The following is a 12,082-nucleotide window of genomic DNA, read 5'->3' on the forward strand; positions in this document are numbered from 1 at the left end:
CCAGGTATCGGTATCGATCCGATACCAGGTATCGGTATCGATCCGATACCAGGTATCGGTATCGAATCGATACCCGGCCTTGTTTCTAGGTATCAGTGCTCTCGTGTTCGTTTTATGATCCGTAACTAAAGGCATAAATCTCTGTCAGATCCACACAATTAAATTTTTATAGGTATTTGTACAGATTTAAAAAAATCTGTATCACAAGTACTAGTAGTGTTGGTACTTGGTGACTAATAAAAAGTTGAATACTCGTATCGGTATCAGTCTGGGAAATAAAAAAAACTGTATTGAACAAACCTAATAAGCACTATACTGTTTTTTTCCTTTTCCTGGGATGTATGTAAAAACTGTATTGAACAAACCTAATAAGCAGTATCCAGTTTTTTTTTTCTTTTCCTGGGATGTTGCCCACCTAAGCGTTTCTTTTTTCCCCCTCCCTCGGACACAATCGGCCGGCATCTTTTCCAATCCACCTTGAACACACGCGATTGAGTACATTTCTCGGGCTGCTCTACTTCTGCTGACCTTCTTTGAAATCTAGCGGCTTAGGTAAAGCAAAGGATATGTAGATGATACGAGGTGATAAGCGAGGCTACAAAACGGTCGGCCATCTTGCTGACCTTTGCCTGAACTCCGCTTTGTTGATGTTCCCCGTGTTGCCGGCGGTTCCTCGAGGGGGGAATCTGGAAGCAGCTTCTCCTCCACTTCAAAGAGAGCGAATGTAGGCCTGCTTTGCATAATCAGGTGGGGAACAGCTTTTTGCCAGAGAGGCAGGAATTAATTTGTGGCACCGCCAGATGCAATCATTAACACCCTAGTCATCGACAATAACGAGAGGAGGAGGGGAAATTAGAGCAGGAAATGGAGTTCAAGAGAAAGCTACCGTCGCCCTAACCATGAAGTTCATTTCCTTTGCTCTTATTCCTTCATATTGTTGTGCTGATTTGTCATCGTGGAAAGCAATAGGAAGGGCAAAAAAATACATGCATTTAAAATATTTAACATCCACTTTGATGGGCGGAATATTTCAAGTCACTGACTGAATTGATGACTGTATTTTTAATTGAATGTCCAGAGTTTGGCAGCACGTGTTCCGACCAGAAGGCAGGAGAAGATTTGAGCAATTCTAAAATCTCTGCATCTGTGCAGTTCAGGATCAATTTTCAAGTTTTGTTCTTGGCTTTTAAATGTCTAAATGGTCTCGGCAGGGCTTTTGCATCTGTTTCTTCTTTTTTTTTTTTTTAACTCATTCAAAGCGCTAAACTGCAACCTTGTGGATGTAAAGTTTCATACTAATAAAGTTTAAATGATTGAGTCTCATTTCACTTAGTGGACATCGCACAACACAAGCCACGAGGTCAAATGAATGCCAAACTATTTTAAATGGCAAATCGATACGGCCACGGACATCCATGACGGTGGCGCCCTCATCCTGGTCCTTGAAGACCTCCATCTTGCGCCTCGCTCTTGTTGACTAAAAAAAAAAAAAAAAAGTCCCACTGAATGGAGTGGTGTCCATTTTTTTTACAAAAGAAGTTTCTATTATATATTCTATTCTATTCTATCTATTCTATTCTTCTTCCTAGAGTGGCTCCTCAGACCACACTGAGAATGGAGGGAAGGAAGGAAGGTCTAGAACTTGATGGAGGCATCTGTGAAGATGGAAATAGCTCAGCAGCCATTCACCCATGTGACCTTTACGCTCGAGTGCCCTCCACTGAATCCGATGGTCCTTATTAAAAAAGGCGTGTGATTGACACATGTCACACCAGGGGAAATAATGTTTATGGAAAGCAATGCTTGGTGCCGTAGAGGAAGTCAGGTAGCGACCGCCGCTATCCAGCTAAATATCCAGTGTGGATATTTAGCCGCATTTGAACATTGATAAAAGTTTCCAAAGCTTTGTTTTTTTTTCATGGCAACATTTTTCCAGCCAGTGAGTAATGCCCGACTATGGCTGGACACTTAACAAGTGGCCTCATGGATTTACAACATTTCAGGGCAGCCATCATTCTTTCCAAACGTCATCATTTGTCAATATTCCATCAGTGGATGGGAGAGACAGAGCTGGCTTCTCCTGATTGATTGTTACATGGCCAACCTCGGAGGGGAGAAACTGCAAGGAATCAATAATGATAGGACTCAAGTCACACCACGTTTTGATTTCTGACTGTAAAAGCGCCGGCCAGACTTACTCATTAGGCTGTGTTAATTGCCCGAAGAGCGTTATGCGCCGTAGTTTTTTTTTTGTGAAAGACCACTGGGGGAAACCGTCCTACTGGCGCCTCAAGCCGGACAGGCGTATGATGAATTAGCAGCGCGACGCCATCACTTTATCTCGGATTATTTTTAATTGTGCGCTGAGAAAAGGAGCCAATACGGCTTCCGTTTAAGGACAGCACTGTTTTCCTCTTGTGTTTTATTATGGAGACATCAGGTGACATCAATGTCAGCACTGACAGCCAACGCCAGAGGAAAATTAATGGAGAGGGGGGACAAAGTTACTGATGCAACTTCAAGTTCAAGGAAATGAAAAGACAAACGTCCTCAGTTGCTGCCTGTCATCACACAACACAAACACTCCAGATTATTCATTTTCCTGTCTAGTATATTAGTCAACTGGCCACTTTTCTGTATACCAAGCAAACAAAAACAACTTCATTTTTTTTTTTAGGTCAGTATCCGGAAATGTTTGAATCAGAATCAACGCTGAATGCTTGCCGAGTGGCTTCAAGTGCAAGCCTGCATCCTTAATTAGCATAATTTGTGCCTATTTTATACTCATCCTCTGCTCCACTTTGCATTTCATTGTGAAGAGATGATGGCCTACGCTTCAATAGAAAAAGAATCCCGGCAGATTCCATTCGCGCCACCCCCCTCTCATGGCAATAGCTTAGTTTTATTATTTTTTTCCAATCAATTTTGTTTCCTCAATAGATGGATGAAAGTCAAGACCAGGGTAATCTGTCCTACCTTTACTCTGCAGAGTGTGCGCTTTGTCTTTTCATGCAGCTTTTATGGATGCTCTCTCTCTCTCTCTCTGCTGTACTATATAAATCTCCGAGCACACTTTGTCAAGTTCAACACTACAGTTGGCCTTGTATGAGCACTCAAAACAATTCCTGTTTGCAGGTGAGTTGTTGCTGGTGGTATTTCTGGCAGTGAAGGGACCCACATTTTTATATATATATATATATGTGTGAATTCAAAAATAAATAAATAAATAAATGTGTGTTGGATATATATATATATATATATATATATATATATATATATATAGCAAAGTAAAAAAAAGTCTGCTTTATTGTCAATTTCTTCACATGTCAAGACATACAAAGAGATCGAAATTACGTTCCCACTATCCCACGGTGACAAGACGTAGTACACAATATACATACAAGTAAACAACACAAAAAGTAAATATGGACCAAATTCCTAAATTGAAACTGGCCCGAAGCATTGTGTCATGAAATCAATCATAAGTGGCCCGCGAAGACTATGAATCATGAATCAAAAAGACTATGGATCATTATTTTGTGATTATAAAGTAATTTGTTGCGTCTGAAGTTGAAATAAAAAAGACCAAATGGAGAACGATTTGATTTGGATTAAAAATCTGAGTTGATGCATTAATGGTGCGCCTTATAGTCCGGTGCGCCTTATATAATGACAAAGTTTTAAAATGGGCCATTCATTGAAGGTGCGCCTTATAGTCCGGTGCACCTTATAGTCCGGAAAATACGGTAGGTTAATTACCTTTGCGCAAGACTAGTTGACTGGAGCCGGTCAACTTCAGCCTCACCTGCTGTGAATGGGGATTTTTTGGTTTTACAATTCCATCCCATTAAAACCTGCCCGGCCGGGCCTAAAAGCAGAAATGTGCAGTTTTGTTCCGACCTACTCGGAGAGCAATGAAAAATGAATAAGGCAGGCTGCCAGGCCACCCACCTTGATGTTCAATTATTAAGCTTTTGTTCTAAAAACACTCGTGTGAAATGTGAAAGTTCAACTTCCATGGCGTTTTCACGAAGCCTCGGATCTCGGCTCGTCTCAAACTTGGTAATGGCCGCTTAGAAGCAAAGGCCATTCCTAATGGTGTCAAATACAACTTGTAAAAATGGCAATGAGTTGTTTGTGTTATTTCCATTTTATATGACTTAAATACAATCTACTCTTTTCTGGAGTCACGTGACTTTCACCCCTGTACGATGTCAAAAGATTGAGTTCTCGCTGTTCACTTTTTATTTCATTTATGTCATACTTCCAGACTTCAAACATCCTTGGACTGGGCCCTCCTGGTGTGAGCAGAAAGTATGAATAATAGATCCTTAACCAAAAGGGAAAAGACAGAAATAAAGTCAAAAGGGACACTTCGGTCGACCACAACTTTCGGTTTAAAGTCAAATGTTCGGGAGGGATACATTTATAAATAATTCAATAGGTGAAAGCAACATTGTCTTTCTTGGTCAAAAAATATCAATATTTCTTAAATGTTTGATTGAAAATATTTGAGGGATATCAAAAGATGGACCTTTTGATCAGGGATCCATCACAGGCACGGGGAGAACATGCAAACTCTCTTTCCTTCCCGCTCTCTCGTCTCCTTAAAAGTTTCCGCCTCGGCGCGCCGACCGTAAAGTTTGTCTGTGCCCCAATCATTTTGCAGTTCCCAAGGTTTTGTTGTCAACGTGCCGGCCGTATGCATTGAGCTGGCTCTGTTTTTCACGAGGCACACGCAAGGTGACACCGGGCCAACCAAGCGCATAATCTGGAGTCAGCAAAGGCAAGTGGCAGAAGGAACATGTCTTCTATTTATCCTCCCTCGCTGTCAGTGTTTTCTTTACCTTCCTCCCTCTGTCTCCTTGTCACGAGGTAACTTTTTCCCTTTTCCTTCTTGCGTCTGTACCTCCGAGCACTGCCACCCCCGCCCCTCCCCTCCCCTCCCCTCCCCTCCCTGTCTGGAGCAGACAAACTCTCTGATCTCGTAGGGCCTGGCGCGGAGGCTGACATTGACGTTGGCTGGCTTTTCTCTCCCCATTAATGTCTTAAGTCTTACCCGGCTGGCTCTGCGCGGTGGCTTTACTAAGACATCACTATGCCCTGCTGCACTGTCTAATGACAAGTATGGACATCTCCAAACTTGGGAGATCTTATTCTACCTGTATACAAATATCTTACTATAATCAGGAATATGAATGGCAAATGTTGTTTCTGTGATGTATTATATTGAAAGTTGTTGGGATGGGTCAGTGAAGTGACAGTTATGTCATCTAACTGTACTTACAGGAAGTATAAATGTGTTTGGGACAAATAAAACTGGAGGTCATTTGATCTACTTTCAGGGTTCTAGAACATCACAAAACCCACAAATAGCAAAGAAAAAAGTAAAAAGCACGAGTTGGTTGGCAAACACCTCGACATTTTCCAGTCATTCAATTGGCATGAGCGCAACTATCAGGCCCATTTTAAAACTTGAGAAGAAAACAACATTTAGGGGTCAAAAGCTTTTCCCAGCGACTATTACGGCGCAATATCGGCAAAAGTTACTTTAGTGATGTATTTTTAAAATGGCACCTCTGGTTTCAACAAAGGCCATCTACTAACCACATTTTTCATTCATCTGTCTTGCCTCGTCCCTCGATCCCCTCTTACCCTAAGTGCTGGCGGACTCCCGGCTGCGAGCCTCAGGGATGCACGCAACTTGATTGTGTTTTGATGTTCTTGTGAAACTCACAAGTGCACTCAGCACTCAAGAGCCATAACATACATTTTCAGGCCAGGCACCCAGAGGAGAAGAGAGTGAGGAGCAAGGAAGAGCATTTACCAAGACTCCCCACATAAGCGTGGATAGTCGTCGTGGTATAAACACACGTGTATACACGTGAGACGGATGTATGATCATTTACCGTATGCTGTTGTATGTCACTCCTGTGTAGATAGTCGTTGCACTGTGAACTGAACTCTGAACACTTGGTTGTATTTACTCACTCATGGCGACTTGAACCAAATTTCATTCGACATTTTCTAGGCACACGACTGGTATCGACTGCTATCGTGAGTACCGATACCTTGAAATAAGGCTTAGTGTCGTCCCGATACCAATAGTCATAAATCTTTCAAGATAAATTGAACGTATTTGATCCAGAGAGCGAAATAATCAGTATCTATGGATCCTTTCTGAATTTATCTATTATATACTCCAATTATTGTTATTTTGGGAAATAAAGTCTTCCAATTTTATAATTACATCTTTCAAAAATTTGGTTGATCAAAAGATAACTGAGAAATACGTTTGGTATGAAGCTAAAGTCGAAAAGGTAAAATGTCTGCCTTGTACGTAAAAGTTCCCTTTGAATCAGCAATTAAAACCACCATTTTTTTATTTCAATCAGATATACGGAAATTACAAGCAGCCAGCTTTTACTCAACAACAACTTGAGTTTTATCTTTTAATTTGTCCCAAGGAACGATATGAAAGGGTCTGTAAAAGTGGCACCTTGGGGGTAGCACTTGTGTAATCAAAAGAACGGGAGTTGAAAACATAAAGCGACACTTTGTCTTGAGTAGCTGCTGATTTGCCGCGTTCATTATACGCAGCTCGTTTAGATGAATAATGCATACCAAGAAATGCTTCTACACAAGTACTCCGCTTATCGTCATGAATAATAAATTTATAATCAAAAGGTGCTTGAAGAGTTTAGTGACACACTTTGGCAGTGTATAATTATTCCCATTGGGCCTTATCTGTGTCAACTTTACAAAACTTCCCACCTGTTGCAAGCGCAAAGAATAACCTGGAAAACGAGGAGACCAATAAAGAGAAGAGAGCTTCACGTCTCGGCAGCGATGCAAAATAAATGAAGTTGCTTTCCGTTCGACCTATCAGGGCTCGCCACACTGAATCTCTCGCAGATGCCCTTTCGGATACAATGCATCTTTAAAATAAAATAAAATAAAATAAAATAAAATAAAATAAAATAAAATAAAATAAAATAAAATAGTAAGTAAATAAAAATGAATAATTAAATAAATAATGTGGGAATACACATGTCTAATACTGATCCGTTATCTAATATGAAAAAAAAAGAGCAATGAGAACTGTATATAAAGACACAAAGCGCTGCCAATACCTTCCTATTTGAAGACTTAAAATATTGAACAGCTTGACTCCTTTGGTGGAGGTCGGCGCTTGCTGAGAGCTGCCGCGTCGGCCGTCAATGTGGTCAACGAGAGGGCGGGAGCCCACCGCCAGCGTTTAAAGCTCGCCCCCGGAGAACCGATACCCGCCTCTCACTGACTCGTCTTTAGCAAACAGGCTGCGGCTTAATCCCCCTCACAATATGCTGCTTGGAGAAAGAACGAGAGAGAGCAAACAAAGCTGCCGGGGTAGATTTTCAAAATGGACAAGTCCACCTCGTGGTCTCTGCCATTCAACTTGAAATGCATAAACGGGCCTGCTGTGAATTCCAATGGCAACAACCTGCAAATTGCACAGATTGCCTTGAAAAACATTTATTCAAGAACCACTTATCACAGATTATACCGACGTACAATGTCGATGAATCCAAGGAGAACTCATTCAGGAGTTGTCTGCTGAAGCTGGGTGTGTATGTCAACTTTTGAAGGGCACGGAATCTTCCATATCCCATAATCACGGAGAGAATTTAACTTCCTGCTGGGCAATTTGGAGCCAGCATCGGTGGCGCCAACTCTTTACAAATCTGGCCTTGCTTCCTGCTACCGGGATCGATGTTCAAACAACAGGTGCTCAGATCTGCTGGCACATCGACTGAAAGCCTCGCTGAGGTTTTGAACAAAGGCAATCAGCTCAGCGGGATGGCGAGAGGGAGGATCACACTTTATATGAGGTCCTCCGTGTGTCACCTTGCCGCTTCACTGTCGCTAAAGAGTTGAATGGCCAAAATGTCCCCCGGCCAAAAGAAGAAGAACAGAAGCTTGAGCGCTCCGAGATAAAACGACGTCTGAACTCTCTTACGGGCGGGCGCGCGTACGCAGATCGGAACGGCTGCATCGGAATGGCCGATGATTTTATTATCATTATTTATATATTATTTAGGTTAAAGTTTTCATTCTATTTTTGATTTGATTTGACTTTTTTAAACATTTTTTTAATTTGTTTTTTTTCATCTTATTTTTTATATTTTCAAGTTTTGTAGGTTGTTCTGGCTACCTCGCACATTTAAACATTTTTTTAATTCTTTTTTTTTTTCATTTGACTTTTTATGTTTTTCAAGTTTTGTAGGTTGTTCTGGCTTCCTCCCACCTTCCCAAAAGGTGCATGTTGGTTGAACTGAAAAATGGTGTGAACGTGAGTGTGAATGCATTGTTGTGTGCCGTGTGGTTCGGCCGGCCACCAAATCCAGCTGGGTTGGACTCCAGCTGACCCGAATGAAAGCACAGCTTTAAAATGTTGCAATTTCACGTTGACGTGTCTATGCGGTATTTACCGAGATCACCTAATAAAACATTTACAAAATGTTAACGCTGACCTTTTTGTTTTGGGGAAAACTGAAAATGCGCCCTGGGAGGAGGTAAAGTCGACTTTATATTAATCAAAGCCTTTAGTCTCGCAAAAGGGCAGCATGAGCCTTATGGATATGAAACTTTATTTACATTCTTCCCAATACATGACGACGGCATTGTTATTATTACTATGACACATTTTATTTTGGCCGTACATTCGTCTGACTTCTACGCGAGGCCACGTGAAAACAAAAGTCAAGTCAAACATATTCACCGCATGTGCTGAAAGGGAAAAAAAAAAAAGTCTGAGCTCATACATCTCCTTTTTGTCAGAATGAGTGGAGTTCACGTCCATCTTTGTAATAATCATGTCTTGAAGTAGAGAAAGTTTTCCTTCAATTTCAAAGCCAAGTAAGCGTCAATTGATCGGGCTTGCTCTCCCGTCACATTTGGACTTGCAGGTAGCGAGAAGCCCGCGGGATCCCCCACGTCATTAGCATTCATTGGGCGCCCGCCGAGCGTATCTGCACTGATGGAAGTAAATCCACTTTATAATGTGATGAATCTGTAATCAACTTAAGCCAACCTATTTTCTTCTTTGTCCTCACACATAAACGGAGACACGCCATCCAAACGATTGCTCCTTTTCCATCACTTCTCCATTAATAAAGCACAATTATTTCTCGGAGCTTCTCCGTCAACTTCCCTGGCTTGTCCTTCTCTCTTTGCCGAGCTCCACTCCTCCTTGCGTGTCCTCGCTCTTCTGCATCACCGCTTCCGTGTCAGGCCCTAATTGTGTTTTGATGTTCCTCCAGACGTGCAATTGAGCTTCACTTTTGCCCGCCAAAATAGAAAAGACATTTGCCAATGTGAGCCTTTCTTTGCCCTGCGCCCTATCTATCTATCTATCTATCTATCTATCTATCTATCTATCTATCTATCTATCTATCTATCTATCTATCTATCTATCTATCTATCTATCTATCTATCTATCTATCTATCTATCTATCCTTTAGTTATGGGTTTTGAAAGACTCCATCCATCCATCCGTCCGTCCATCCGTCCGTCCATCCATCCATCCATCCATCCATCCATCCATCCATCCATCCATCCATCCATCCATCCATCCATCCATCCATCCATCCATCCACCCACCCACCCACCCATCCACCCACCCACCCACCCACCCACCCACCCATCCATCCATCCACCCACCCATCCATCCATCCACCCACCCACCCACCCATCCATCCATCCATCCATCCATCCATCCATCCATCCATCCATCCATCCATCCATCCATCCATCCATCCATCATCCATCCATCCATCCATCCATCCATCCATCCATCCATCCATCCATCCACCCATCCGTCCACCCATCCATCCATCCGTCCGTCAGTCCGTCCGTCCGTCCGTCCGTCCATCCACGCCCTCAAACAACGGGTGAAACGGAGCTGTATCATCAAGAATGTATGATGAGACCAAAGTCCTTGTCTTCCCCTCTGGGAGCCATGTCACATGTAATCACTGTTACACAGATGACACACACACACACACACGCACACACACACACCCGCACACCCACACAGTTTGTCCCGACACTCAACTAAGCCCAGTTCAGAGCGTAAATATTTGTGCTGTGCAAGCTCGAGACAGGCTCCTCACCTCAGCACTTCGCCACCAAATCATGAAATATTCAGAGCCAGAGAGCGGGAAAGAAAAAAAAAAAAAAAAAAAAAAGAGCGGCAGCGTGCTGAGCGAGAAGGAGAGAGTTCATATAGAAGAGAATAAGATGGACTGAGGGTAAAAAGTGTGTGGGCAGGTGCCTCGGCGCCGCAGTGCAGGATCTGAGGGGAAGGAATGGCTTGTTTGTGGAAAGCAAGAAAAAGGAAAAGAAGCGCAGAGGAAGGTGCTAAGGGAGGGGGGGAGGAAGGGAGGGAGGGAGGGAGGGAGGATGAACGAAGGCTGGAAAGTGAGAGAAGACGACGCAGTGAGGGGCAAGCCAGAGCGAGAGAAAGGCCGGCTTCTTTAATATAGAGATCGGCTGACAGGCTGACGAAATCCGGAATAATCGGGCGCTCGGGAAGGTGTGCGAATAAAGTTGTCAACGGTCCGAGCCGGTCGGCAGCAATCGTAACCTCGCACTCCACCGCGCTTGACTGTCACGGGTCATCAGAGAGACTGTTCTCGAAAGCATCACTTGACCTTCTCAAATCATCCTTCACCTAGTTAGTATTGACATTTAAGGGCTGTAACGAGAAGAACAAGGAATATTTCCTGCCGCTGATTTAGGAAAAGAAGTCAGGCTGGATTTTTATCAAATGCTAGCAAGCTGCAATGACTTTTTTCCAGAAGTCAAAATATTCAGTGAAGGGTTGACACTGTCCCTTGAATCCAGAAAATCATCCCTTCGTAAGGCAAAGTCAAGATCAGGGGAGGGAAAGAAAATGTCTGCCACACACATCATTGATTTGTTTACACTTTGTTTAACACAGCAACATTGAGATCATATGCGAATCTATTTCCGTGCAGAGAACAAAATGGCTAATGGAAATGTGGCGGTTGACTTTTGTCTTCAGCGATTGCGCTGCGGATGTCTCATCCAGCTCCTGAATTGCTCAATTACAGTAAAGCTGTGTGTCAACAACTGCTGAATGAGAAACATGTCGGCAATAGGCGGGTGCAGACGCTCGTGCAATTTAGAAGCGCTGAGATCCAATTTCAATTCAAAGGTATGACAGGGTTGCCGCTACCGGGCTTGCTGATGTAACGAGAACCTCCGCCGTCGTCATGTCTCCTTTTTTTTTTTAAACAACCTGGCTCAAATCTAGATGAACGGACTTCTCCGATCCAAAAGTATCGGAACAGTGAGGCCAATTCGATAGGCGAGGCAACAGAATATAAACCCAAAAGTTGCTTTGCCTCCAAACACTAGAAATGAAGAAACAAATAAATACATACATAAATAAACAAAAATAAAATATGCTTGTTGGCCTGCCATATTTGTCTAAGAATATTATCACTAGCAAGCTAGCGGTCAGAAGGCCTTCACACAAATCAAGTGTCCGTCTGCCTGCGACTCCTATTCGTGCAAAAAAACATTTTGTTCTCTTTTTTGCAACGGGGAAAACCCATGCGGTGTTTGAGATCGAAATTGGCTCATCCTCCAGTAAGCACAATTGGCACTGGTATGTTGCAGGTCTTTTTGGTCTGAATGACACTTTGTAAAAAAATAGTAGCACTGACCACAACGACAGACAAGACGGAAATATGCCGATCACGACTTTCCGCACCTCATAAGTCAGTTAAGGAGTCGTGCCGCGAACAAACACAGCGATCCAGTCATCCATCTGCTCAGCCACTTTAAGAGCAAAAATAGAATTGAATGACTACAGCATGGGGTTATGCTACACAGCAGGACTTAAATGGCCCGGAATTGACCATTACATTATTAAACCACATGCTAATAGTCTGTCAACCAGCAGGTTCTCCACAAAGAGGTTTGAGCACTAGATTGCGGCAAAACAACTCAACTCGCCTTTATTTAGGGAGTTCTTTAAAAACAACACGGGACATCACCGATTTACAACATC

This window comes from Syngnathus acus, chromosome 3 (genome assembly GCF_901709675.1).
Source record: "Syngnathus acus chromosome 3, fSynAcu1.2, whole genome shotgun sequence".
NCBI classification, from domain to species: domain Eukaryota; kingdom Metazoa; phylum Chordata; class Actinopteri; order Syngnathiformes; family Syngnathidae; genus Syngnathus; species Syngnathus acus.